Genomic DNA, 11,609 nt, shown 5'->3' on the forward strand with positions numbered 1-11,609 from the left:
CTAAACAGTGTCAAAAGTGTAGCGGTGACCATAAATTGAGTTCGTGTCCTGAATTTTTGGCACTGTCATGTGAAGCACGTTTGCAAATTTTACCTAGCTATAAAGTGTGCTTTAATTGTTTGTCTGTGGGTCATTATGCCAACAACTGTAAGAAGGCAGGCTGTAAAATATGTCGTCGCAAACACCACACTCTTGTACACGTTGCTGAACATTCAAAATTTAAAAATACTCCCTCTGTTCACAAAACTGATACTGGCAATGATACTGGTAATAAAGCAACTATGTCCGCTCAATCAAATCAAAGCGCAAACTTATCGTTAACTGCAAAAATTGAACACAGTGTTTTACTTTCGACTGCATTAGTAAATGTGATGGGGGGAAACAATATAGTTTACACCGCTCGTGCTCTCCTTGACAGCGGCAGCACGTCCTGTCTTATGACCGAAGCATTGTACAAACGATTGGGACTTTCTGGTTACAATGTAAATAATTCAGTGATGGGCATCAATAATTCCTTGTCGCAAATTAATAAAATGTGCTTTGTGGCAATAAAATCTATAAATAATGACTATATGGTAAAGATAAATTGTTTTGTGTTAACATCCATAACTGAGAATGTTCCTAATAACTATATAAATCCATCCAGCCTTAAAATCCCATCTGATATCTGTTTGGCTGATCCAAATTTTAATACGCCGGCCCCGATAGACATATTACTAGGTGCTGATATATTTTGGGACCTGTTAGGATCGAAGATAATAAAATTAGGACCAGGGCAACCCATTCTTTGCGAAACTAAGCTAGGATGGTTAGTTTCTGGGCCAACGGGTACTGCTATGCCATTGCTCTTTACAAAGGGTAAGTGCAACTTCACAAAGCTCATCTCAGATGATGAGGATAATCTGAATGACAATATTCAACACTTGCTTACGCGGTTCTGGCAACTAGAAGATGTTTGCACATCATCAAATCATTCACCTGAGGAAATAACATGCGAAGATCATTTTGTAAAAAATACTACGCGTTTAGAAAACGGTCAGTTTTGTGTAAAAATTCCTTTAAAATATCCTTCTGACCTCCTAGGTGAATCTTTATCTCGAGCAAAGCATTGTTTTTCATCGTTAGAGCGCAGATTTAAGGGTAACTTACAATTCTGTGAAATGTATAAAAGTTTTATGAACGAATACGAGCTCTTAGGTCACATGTCACTATGTGACACTACAAACAAAGACGCATATTTTATTCCGCATCATGGAGTCATGCGTGAATGTAGTACTACAACAAAATTAAGAGTGGTTTTTAATGCTAGTAGCCCAACAAATACTGGTGTTTCTTTTAATAATTTACAAATGATAGGACCCGTAGTGCAGGATGATCTGTTATCTATCCTAATTAGATTTAGACAACATAAATATATAATCGCCGGAGATGTCGAGAAAATGTACCGGACTATAGTGGTTCATCCTAATGACAGACACTTGCAGCAGATTGTCTGGCGTGATAACCCTCTATCTCCAATACAAACTTATCAACTAAATACTGTAACCTACGGCACGGCTAGTGCTCCGTTCTTAGCAACCAGATGTCTTCGTCAATTAGGTCTAGAGTGCGATAATCAAAAAGTTTCAGAAATTATTCTTCATGATTTTTATGTAGATGACCTCCTTACAGGCGGAGATGACATGGTTGAAATCGAGCACTTGCGTCAAGAGATAACTTTAACTCTAGCATCAGCCCAAATGAATTTAAGGAAATGGAAGTCAAACATGCAGTTAGTTAACGGATGTGACATGTCGCAGTCTTCGCTAGACTTAAATATTGGAGGACTTGAATCGACTAAAACATTAGGTTTAGGATGGCAGGCAATGTCTGATGAATTGTGTTTTCCCATCAGTGATTCAGTTATCGACAGTAATAGTAAACGTGAAATGCTTTCTGTTATTTCACAGATCTTTGATCCTCTAGGCCTTCTAAGTCCTTGTGTAATGACAATGAAAATGTTGCTTCAAAAATTATGGTTACACAAACTGTCTTGGGATGAACAACTGCCTCCGGAAGTTAATAAACTTTGGTCCGAATTGATTGTTGATTTACCGGAATTAAATAAAATTAGGATTCCACGACGTGTTATTATTGATTCATACCAGTTTTTAGAATTTCACATTTTCTGCGATGCGTCTGAACGAGCCTACGGTGCGTGCCTATACGTACGTAGCGTTAGTGATGAGGGTGACGTATTAGTGCGTTTATTAGTAGCTAAAGGTCGAGTTGCTCCGCTTAAACCCACAACTATTCCGAGGTTGGAACTTTGTGGTGCCTTGGTAGGAGTTCGTATATATGAAAAGGTTGTTACATCATTACGAGTACGAGCAGCACGAACCTTTTTTTGGAGTGACTCTATGATAGTGCTAGGCTGGTTAAAAATGTTGCCAAATAAGCTTCAACCCTTTGTCCGGAACAGAATTGCAGAAATTTTAGATAAGACACCCAGTTGTGAGTGGAGACACGTTCCTACCGATAAAAATCCCGCGGATTATATTTCACGTGGTGTCGCATTTAAGTTAATACGGAATTTGAAAGAATGGTGGTCCGGACCAGAATTTTTGATGAAAGATATGTCATGTTGGCCAACTAAACCTTTACATACAGATGATGATATACTACCGGAAATGAAATCAAATATTACTGTTTTACATGCTTTGGCCAACAATGATGAATTAAATAGATTAATTAATTTTAACTCTTTTTCCAATTTTCTACGGCTTAGGCGTACTTTAGCTTGGGTTTTACGATTTGTTGATCTGAAATGCAAAAAGATAAAGAATATTGGTCCTTTTAGTAGTAAAGAATTACAAAGAGCTTTAAATGTAATAATTCGGGCATCTCAAAGTGAATCATTTATAGAATATACTTTATTAATAAATAAAAAGAAGTTGCCTAAGAAAAGTCCACTAAATAAATTCAAAGTATTTTTAGATGACCAAAATATCATGCGTGTCGGTGGTCGACTCCAAAATTCAAACTATCAGTATGATAAAAAGCATCCTATTCTTCTACATTCTAATCATCGGTTTACAGTGTTAGTATTTGAATATGAACATAAAAGGTTATTTCATGCTGCCCCTCAATTATTATTATCTTCTATTAGAGAAATATATTGGCCTATTAGAGGACGGAATTTAGCTCGAAAATGTTACTTACAATGTACGCGTTGTAGTCGATTCAGAGGTGAAACAGTTACTCCCACTATGGGTTACTTACCACAGCAGCGACTTCTAGGTGGTTTTCCTTTTGAAAATATTGGTTTGGATTATGCAGGTCCAATCCAATCAGCAGTTCGACAAGGCCGAGGTACAAAATTAGTTAAAGTTTATATTGCCATATTTATTTGTTTTACAACAAAATCAATTCACCTCGAGTTAGTAGGTGATTTATCTAGTAATACATTTATTTTAGCTTTAAAAAGGTTCATCTCACGTAGAGGAAAGCCGAAAAATATATATTCTGATAACGGCCGTTCATTTGTCGGTGCATACAATGACCTTTCGAGCTTTCTTAAAGCAAATTGTGATTCGGTAACTGAAGAGATGTCAAAGGAAGGTATAAACTTTCATTTTATCCCGGCATACTCCCCTCATTTTGCTGGTCTTGCGGAGGCTGGCGTAAAATCAACTAAACATCATTTAGTTAGAGTGTTGGGCCTTTGTCACCTCTCTTACGAAGAATTATACACCACTTTAGTCCAAATAGAAGCCATCTTAAACTCGAGACCACTGACGCCATTATCATCAAATGCCGATGATTTAACGCCATTGACGCCAGGACATTTTTTAATTGGACGCCCCTTAGTGTCATTACCATCGCCAAACTACGAACATCGCCCTGTAAATTCCTTAACTCGCTTCCAACGAACAGAACAGCTGAGACAACATTTTTGGACTCGATGGAGCAAGGAATATATATCGGAACTTCAGATAAGAACCAAATGGAGGTCATGTAAGGGTTCGCTGAAACTCAACTCTTTGGTTTTTTTTAAAAGAGGATAACTTGCCGCCACTAAAATGGAGAATGGGGAGAATCGTGTTTGTCCATCCCGGTCCAGATGGGATCGTCAGAGTTGCAGATGTCAAGACGTCCAATGGCGTAGTTCGAAGATCATTTAGCAAAATTTGCCCATTACCCGACCTCTCTGAAGATGGAAATTCTGGTTGAAAGGGAATCTTTCAACGTCCGGGGGTATGTTGGCGCAAGCGCCTGTTAAAACTATGAAGCCATTTAGTATATGGACGTTACGGAACGATTTAGATATAAGGCACTTTGTTTATTGTAATTTGTTACCTACCCTGTCATAAAAATATGTTACACAATAAATTTTTCATTGCAACTAAACTACGCCTTCTTTAATATCTCCTCGTTAAATACTATCAAAATCCGCAACAACCTGCATTACACCAAAGAAAAATACCGTTGAAGGCGAGACATATTCATGTCAGTGAAGCATCTTTTACACAAGCTTTTATTTAACTTGCAATGTATGACGAGTGAAATCGAGATAAACATGTCGCTCATCCAGAACGACATCGTCACAATTGCAAAAATCTCTAAAATGACTTAATATATCAATCAAAAACTATTGAAACAATAATTCTGACAATATAACACTAGAAAGTATGTACGAAATGAGATCGTTTGGAATGAAAAAGTCATTTTAAAGATTTTTGCAATAGTGACGATGTTGTTCTGGATGAGCGATGTGTAGATAAGCAAGTAAATTAAATAACTGACGACCTCCGTTATCGAGTAGTGTGTGCATCTTTTTTCACGAGTACGCCACTCCGAAGTCGCTGGCTCCCGACTGAGTCGATGTAGACACAGTTCATTAGTTTTCTGTTGTCTTGGGTCTGGGTGTTTGTGGTACTGTTGTTACATCTGATTTTCCATAACACATGTACTTACGCTACTTACATTGGGTTCAGAGTAATGTATGCGATGTTGTCCAATATTTATTCATATATTATTATTTGATGTGAATAATATTATCTATTAAAATTTTAAAACAAAGTGAATATGAGTACTTAAATCTCGCAGCAGGTTTTATATCATATAAATGATCTTAAATGTGAAATGGCGTTATAACTTAACAGTACAAATTTTATCTTTATTATCACAAAATGAAAAAAAAAATGTTCCATAATACAGAACAAAAATCTATACTTGCTTACTGGGATTGGATATGGCTAATATTTCAAACGGTTTAATAAAGATCTGTCATAAAAGCAAAGGCTTATTTTATTTAATCATATCATTCTTATGTCCTTTAAACAGCGGTTATATAATTTAACAGCATATATAAATTGAAAAATTACTCTTAAAAATATTTAAAATACAGCAAAATTTCATCCATTACACTGGTACGTCTTTACCCTAAAACGCAAATTACGCTGCGTAAATATTAATTCCACTCGACAAAGGGAACAAATTACTAACATAAACGGAAATGACTGTTCATTTTAGGACGATACACGCGTGTCATGAAAAATTACATGATATTTGTACACCGTAATATTGTCAAGGGAAACCTTTTTGGTTGTTTCCATAATTTTTTTAAAACTCAGATGTAAACGGTTTTAAATGGATCACACGATCAGCTCGTGAATTTATCATTTGCGTTGAACCGCTGAACTGGATGCTTGCTTGAATATCTTTGAGTGGAATGGCCATGATGAATCCGAGGGTCACCGATTCGAATTCGGCCTAAATATCAAATTCATCACTCTAGATCTCATGACTCTAGGGGAAACAACCACAACGAGAAAAGTAAAAGCACAGTTGCAGCTTGTAAGTGCTCTACTGTTAGGCGTAGGTCTTCTGTCAGGCATCCTCACGATATTCTCCTTTACTCAAATTATGCACATTAAAATTCACTGTTTAAAACCACAGTGTGGGAATAAATTTAGGATTCATTAAATCTAGTGTATTTTTTGCCTTTAGAGTGCATGTAATAAGGTCTAGAACACGAAAAAAAATTTAATGAAATTAATCACTCATTCAAAGGACATTTTTTCGCTTTTACCATTAACAATTGAAATAAAATATTTCATTGAAATTCGACCTTTTATCCCCTTACGGGTCGAATATTCCCAATGAAGAATGATTACCTAATTCACATATTGGTTATTTGAGAAATGTTCGTGAGACCGATTGATTGAAAAGTAGTCTGAATAATATAATAATAGAATTTTTATTTTTAAAAATTTGTCATCATAGACAAATTAGATAATTTAAAATAAAATTATAAATAAAAATATAATATAAAGCAACAAGTGCTGTATTTTTAGCCAAACGAGGGAGTAGAAGAGGAACATGATAGCGTCATACCGTTCGCCGTCACGGTTTACGAGTCCATCCTACCCCCGAAAGGCGCCATTTGATTAACATCAAAATGCATCACTAATAAATACATCATTATGAAATAATTTCACGATTTCTAATTTATATAAGCAATAAATTCGGATTATAATTTATTCAATGCGTAATCAATACTGATAGGCAGTTCGATAAATTATTACTGTATTTGCTCATAGCATAGTGATTTATTAGACCATTATAAACTAATAAACTCAATATTCCAAAACAATACTATTTATTACTCAATGGAAATACGAAATCAAAAAACAAACATTTCGCATATTACAACATTTCCAATATTCTACATTCCGAGCCCGAGGTATATATTAATTTGCACAACGCTATATTATTAAAACTGTTATTTAAAATTGGAATTAATTCCAATAATAAAAAAAAAAAACATGTAAAGAGTTCAGATATCGTTATTTTCTCGAGAGACTTTATAATTTCAAAGTTCAAACTTACTGAAATGTTCAAATACATGTCGACTGTGGTTGAAACGTACTAAAGTTGATGTGCTCCTGAGAGAACATGACAAATTACAAACTACACACTCATCTGGTTTCAAAAGCCTTACATTCGTTAGGCATTTGTAAGATACATGAGCGTATAGTGGTGTCTGAAATAGAATTATCCCATGTGCTACATAATTTTGAAATCTTAATGCATATTTTCGACAGCACTCATGTAGCTTTACCGTGGATTTTTGGGTCAAATTTAGGTGAGTTTCACTAAGTTTTCTTGTACGCAATGATGATCCTGTTCTCGTAACTATGTTAGAGGTACATTGACCTTTCCAGTGGTACACCAATACTTTTATCTCAATTTCCATCTGGTCCCGGCCACTTTGCGCATGTCATCCACCTACCTGATTGTCATAATCGAAGTTTGTTAATGTAGGATCTCCATTCCAAAACACTCACTAATATATCAACAGTCATTTGTTTAATTCATAATACTTAAACTTAATTTCATTGTCAGCGTTTAGGAAAAATATCTTAAGGCTGAAAATCAACAAGCACGTCCATCAACCCGCATTCGATTAGCGTGGAATAAACCAAAGCACTCCTGAAGCAGACAGGAGGCTATTGACCAGAAAATGGACTATTTGCAAGTTATCTGTTGAATTGAAAAATTATATCATAATGTAATAATACTTGATAAACACTAAGTTATTGAAATTTTGTTAGATTTGTGTCAACCATGAAAATTTACGTCCTATTAAGTATACACATAAATCAGATTAGATAACCTTCATATAACTAATATAATTTATATACACTCCAACAAAGCTTTAACTAACAAATAATTCATACTGAATCTATAAATTCGTATGAAGTAATTCATTTAATAATAAAGTATCTTACCGGGCCGACTCTATCGTAATAAAACCATTCCATTAGCATAACAAAAAGATATTACCGTATAAGATAATATTGGTTTTGTGATGTTTGCTTTATAACGGCATCTCGGATTATTTGTTGGCATATAAAACTGTTTGCAATACTGTGAATATACGATCGAAAACTATCATGGAACCCTTTCTAAAATATATCGTACTCATGCGAATATTACTGTCGTCCGTTGAGCTTGTGTCCAAGATTGTAAGGAACCTTGGTCATTACGAATTATTGGTACCATAGTTTGAAACTACACTTCCATGGAACGGTTATAATCTTATAAACAAGATCGTTTCTTTCTGTACCTCATCTGATGTGATTGCGTGCCCCGATTTTACGGCTACGTAAATTTTTTTATGTCTCTCCAAGCGAATTCGATTTCATACACCTTAGTCGCATTCTTGTTATTAGTGCTATAATATATTCTATTAGTAAGATGAATCACATAAATATGTACTACTTTTGTATAATGAATTTTAGATTTAATTATACTAAGCCAGTCTCTAGCATTTCTGGCTGGAGGTATTGGATCCTATCCTCGAGTTAGACAATATAAAAACATTCGTTGTATCTGTCGAAACATTTTGGGCTACTGTCCCGAATCTGTAGTGGAAAACATCTAAATCCGTTGGTCCCCTAGTACTTTTCTCATTAGTCATGTCAGAATGCTGTTCCATTGAAGTATTTTATAGAATAGATAGTGTGCCTTTATACTTTGTTTATACTTTTGCATTATACAATCTAACAAGTTAAATACTTAAATAAGGAGTGCTACTGAATGTTGTTTGTCTTATTCAAGATTTCTGTCAATGTCGCCATTTTTAATTTTAAGACAGTCATCAAATCTGAATTCATTTATACAAAAAAAAAAATCGTATTTTATAAATTTTTTCGCTTGTAAAGAACCTAATTCAGTTCAATCCATTCGTTTCAAACAATTGAAATATCCGAAGCAATGCCTCGGAGGTGGTATTTTAAAATATTTATTATAAGCCTACAACGTAAATATGTAAAGGTTTAACTCATTCGAGCTTCATGCACACTCCATTACGCTTAACCATGAAACACACGACCTACAAGATGTACAATATAGAATTTTCAACCTTATCGTCATAAAAATAAGGCGAGACATTTCTTCAAAATTCATTCAAATCTTGTGGTGGCCGATTCTGACACTTATTGCTATAAGTTTAAGGGTTATTATTTTCGGTTTATTTGCATGGGTTTTATGTGATGTTTTTATAATCTTGCCTGATAGCTACGAATGTCGTTCAGTCTGCATTATCTATTTTTCTGTCTCCGAGAAGTAAATATGTTTTGGAGCTTGCACAGAGTAAGTTACGATATATTTGTTTATTTTAAGAATAGTTTATCTGAGACCGTTCCGGTTAGATAGCATCTGCAGGTTTGGGACTTCTTGGACTTGTTGATTTTGGACTTGGATTTTTACGGCAAACCAACCTACTATGTACACTCTCAACTCACTAATTATGGTCATTTGTTTTAGCTAACTTTAGTCTGTCTGACAGTTTGTCCGTTAAGACGCTTTTTCTAAATAAAGTAGAAATTAATACCAAATAATATTTGCAGTCCGTTCGAGCTGTGACATTGTTAGTAAAAAATATATATATATTTTTTTTTTATATTAATTAGTAAGTTTTAAAGTAAATTTGTTGTTACATCAGTGTATCTTATAGTATTGTGTATTGGAACCCTCAGTACGTTAGTGCGACTCGCACTTGACCGGTTTTTCACTTCTTCTTTCAGTTTTGCATCGACCCGAGCCAACCCAACTAAGAACTAGCGCGCACTGGTAACTTTTGTCACGGTGACTGTTTCGTCACTCTTGTCGAGTCCATGAATATGAATGGAGGTGCGCGCACGTTACGACGTGACAATTGGGTGACGTTTGTGTCTGCATCTGTACATATTCACGGACTTGACAAGAGTGTCGAAACAGTCACCGTGACAAAAACCACCAGTGCGCGCTAGTTCTAATACTATGATTTCATTTAAGTCCGTATAAATTGTCTTAGTGATACGCACACAAATACATAATATAGCAATAGACATAACATAAGAATTTGGAACATCAATAATAATAATTATTATTTCATATTTATACAGTAAATATTTACAAATGGAAATATTCGTAAACGAGTTTCATTCGTAATATTCCGAATATATGAAATATATTACCAATATGTATTACCGACGGTGTTTTCATCTCTCCAATCATTTTGAGGCGTTCGCGAAATAATATATTGATATGAAGATTTCGATTCGAATGCAAATTAAAATTTGAAAAAGGAATTTAAAAATAAACGTATAATAATCTTTACGAGCTTTCGATATTGGTACTGTGAGTGCCTTTAACATGCACACGTATGCCCTCGAACGAGGCCGTATTGTGTCATATTTTTCACATGAGCAGGGCTTACGCGGTGTTGTCGAGGTAACAGACTGAAGAATACGTTGATTTTTTTGTCTTAAACAAATAAAAAAATAGTTATCAATGTCACAATGTTGTAGCCCGTGCTGTGCTGCACACGTGTTCACGTGAACGAGTCTGTGCAAGTCCATGACCATTAAGATGGTTGCCGTTAGAACCGCGTATAATCAAAGAGTCCCGTCTTCGACTATAAATAAATAAATGAATAAATAAATATGAGACAACATAACATACATTACTCTGATCCCAATGTAAGTAGCTGAAGCACTTGTATTATAGAAATCAGAAGTAACGATGGTACCACAAACACCCAGACCCAAGACAACATAGAAAACTAATGGTAATCTACGTCGACTCGGCCGGGAATCGAACCCGGGACCAGAGAGTGGCGTACCCATGAAAACCGGTGTACGACCTCCATGGTTGAGTGGTGTACTCGACGGTCGTACATAATAATGTTTATGTTTTATACTATACAGGGACCTTGTTGTAACGGTGCGTATGTGATAAGGCACGAAATATTTATTATCAATTACATCGTCAAAATACCATCTACCTTACCATTTACTTGGTGGTATGGCTTTGTGCTAGCCCGTAGGTACCACCCACTCATCAGTTATTCTTCCGCCAAATAACAGTACTGTTGTGTGTACTGTTGTCTCAGTATTGTTGTGTTTCGGTTTGAAGGGTGAGTGAGCCAGTGTAACTACAGACACGAGGGACATAATATCTTAGTTCCCAAGGTTGGTGGCACATTGACGATGTAAAGAATAGTTAATATTTCTCAGCGTCATTGTATAAGGGTGATGGTGAACACTTACCATCAGGTGGCCCATATGCTCGTCCACCAACCTATACCATAAAAAAAACCTTTTGAACTAAGATGTTATACATCCTGTGTATGTAATTACAATCAAAATCAAAATATACTTTATTCAATTGGGGTTTAACAGCACTTTTAAATCGTCATTTAACAATTATATTAAGTGAAGCTACTACCAATTGGGATAGTAGATTCTACCGAGAAGAACTGGCAAGAAACTCAGAAGAAGTTATTCTTTTTCAACATTTAAAAATACAGTTATTTAATTACAATAATATATGCATGTAGTATATCCTGCCTGGAAGTCAACAAGTACTAATTATAAAAATAACTATACCAGCAAGTCATTTATTAGATCAATTACAACAACAACAACAACAACAGCCTGTAAATTCCCACTGTTGGGCTAAAGGCCTCCTCTCCCTTTGAGGAGAAGGTTTGGAACATATTCCACCACGCTGTTCCAATGCGGGTTGGTGGAATACACATGTGGCAGAATTTCTATGAAATATGTCACATGCAGGTT

General features: G+C 35.3%; 1 pseudogene; it reads left to right on the forward strand.

Moving 5' to 3' along the window:
* Positions 1-280: 280 nt before the first annotated feature.
* Positions 281-4,212, forward strand: LOC124541843 (annotated as a pseudogene).
* The last annotated feature ends 7,397 nt before the right edge of the window (positions 4,213-11,609 follow it).

Source organism: Vanessa cardui, chromosome 2 (assembly GCF_905220365.1).
Source record: "Vanessa cardui chromosome 2, ilVanCard2.1, whole genome shotgun sequence".
Taxonomy (NCBI): Eukaryota; Metazoa; Arthropoda; class Insecta; order Lepidoptera; family Nymphalidae; genus Vanessa; species Vanessa cardui.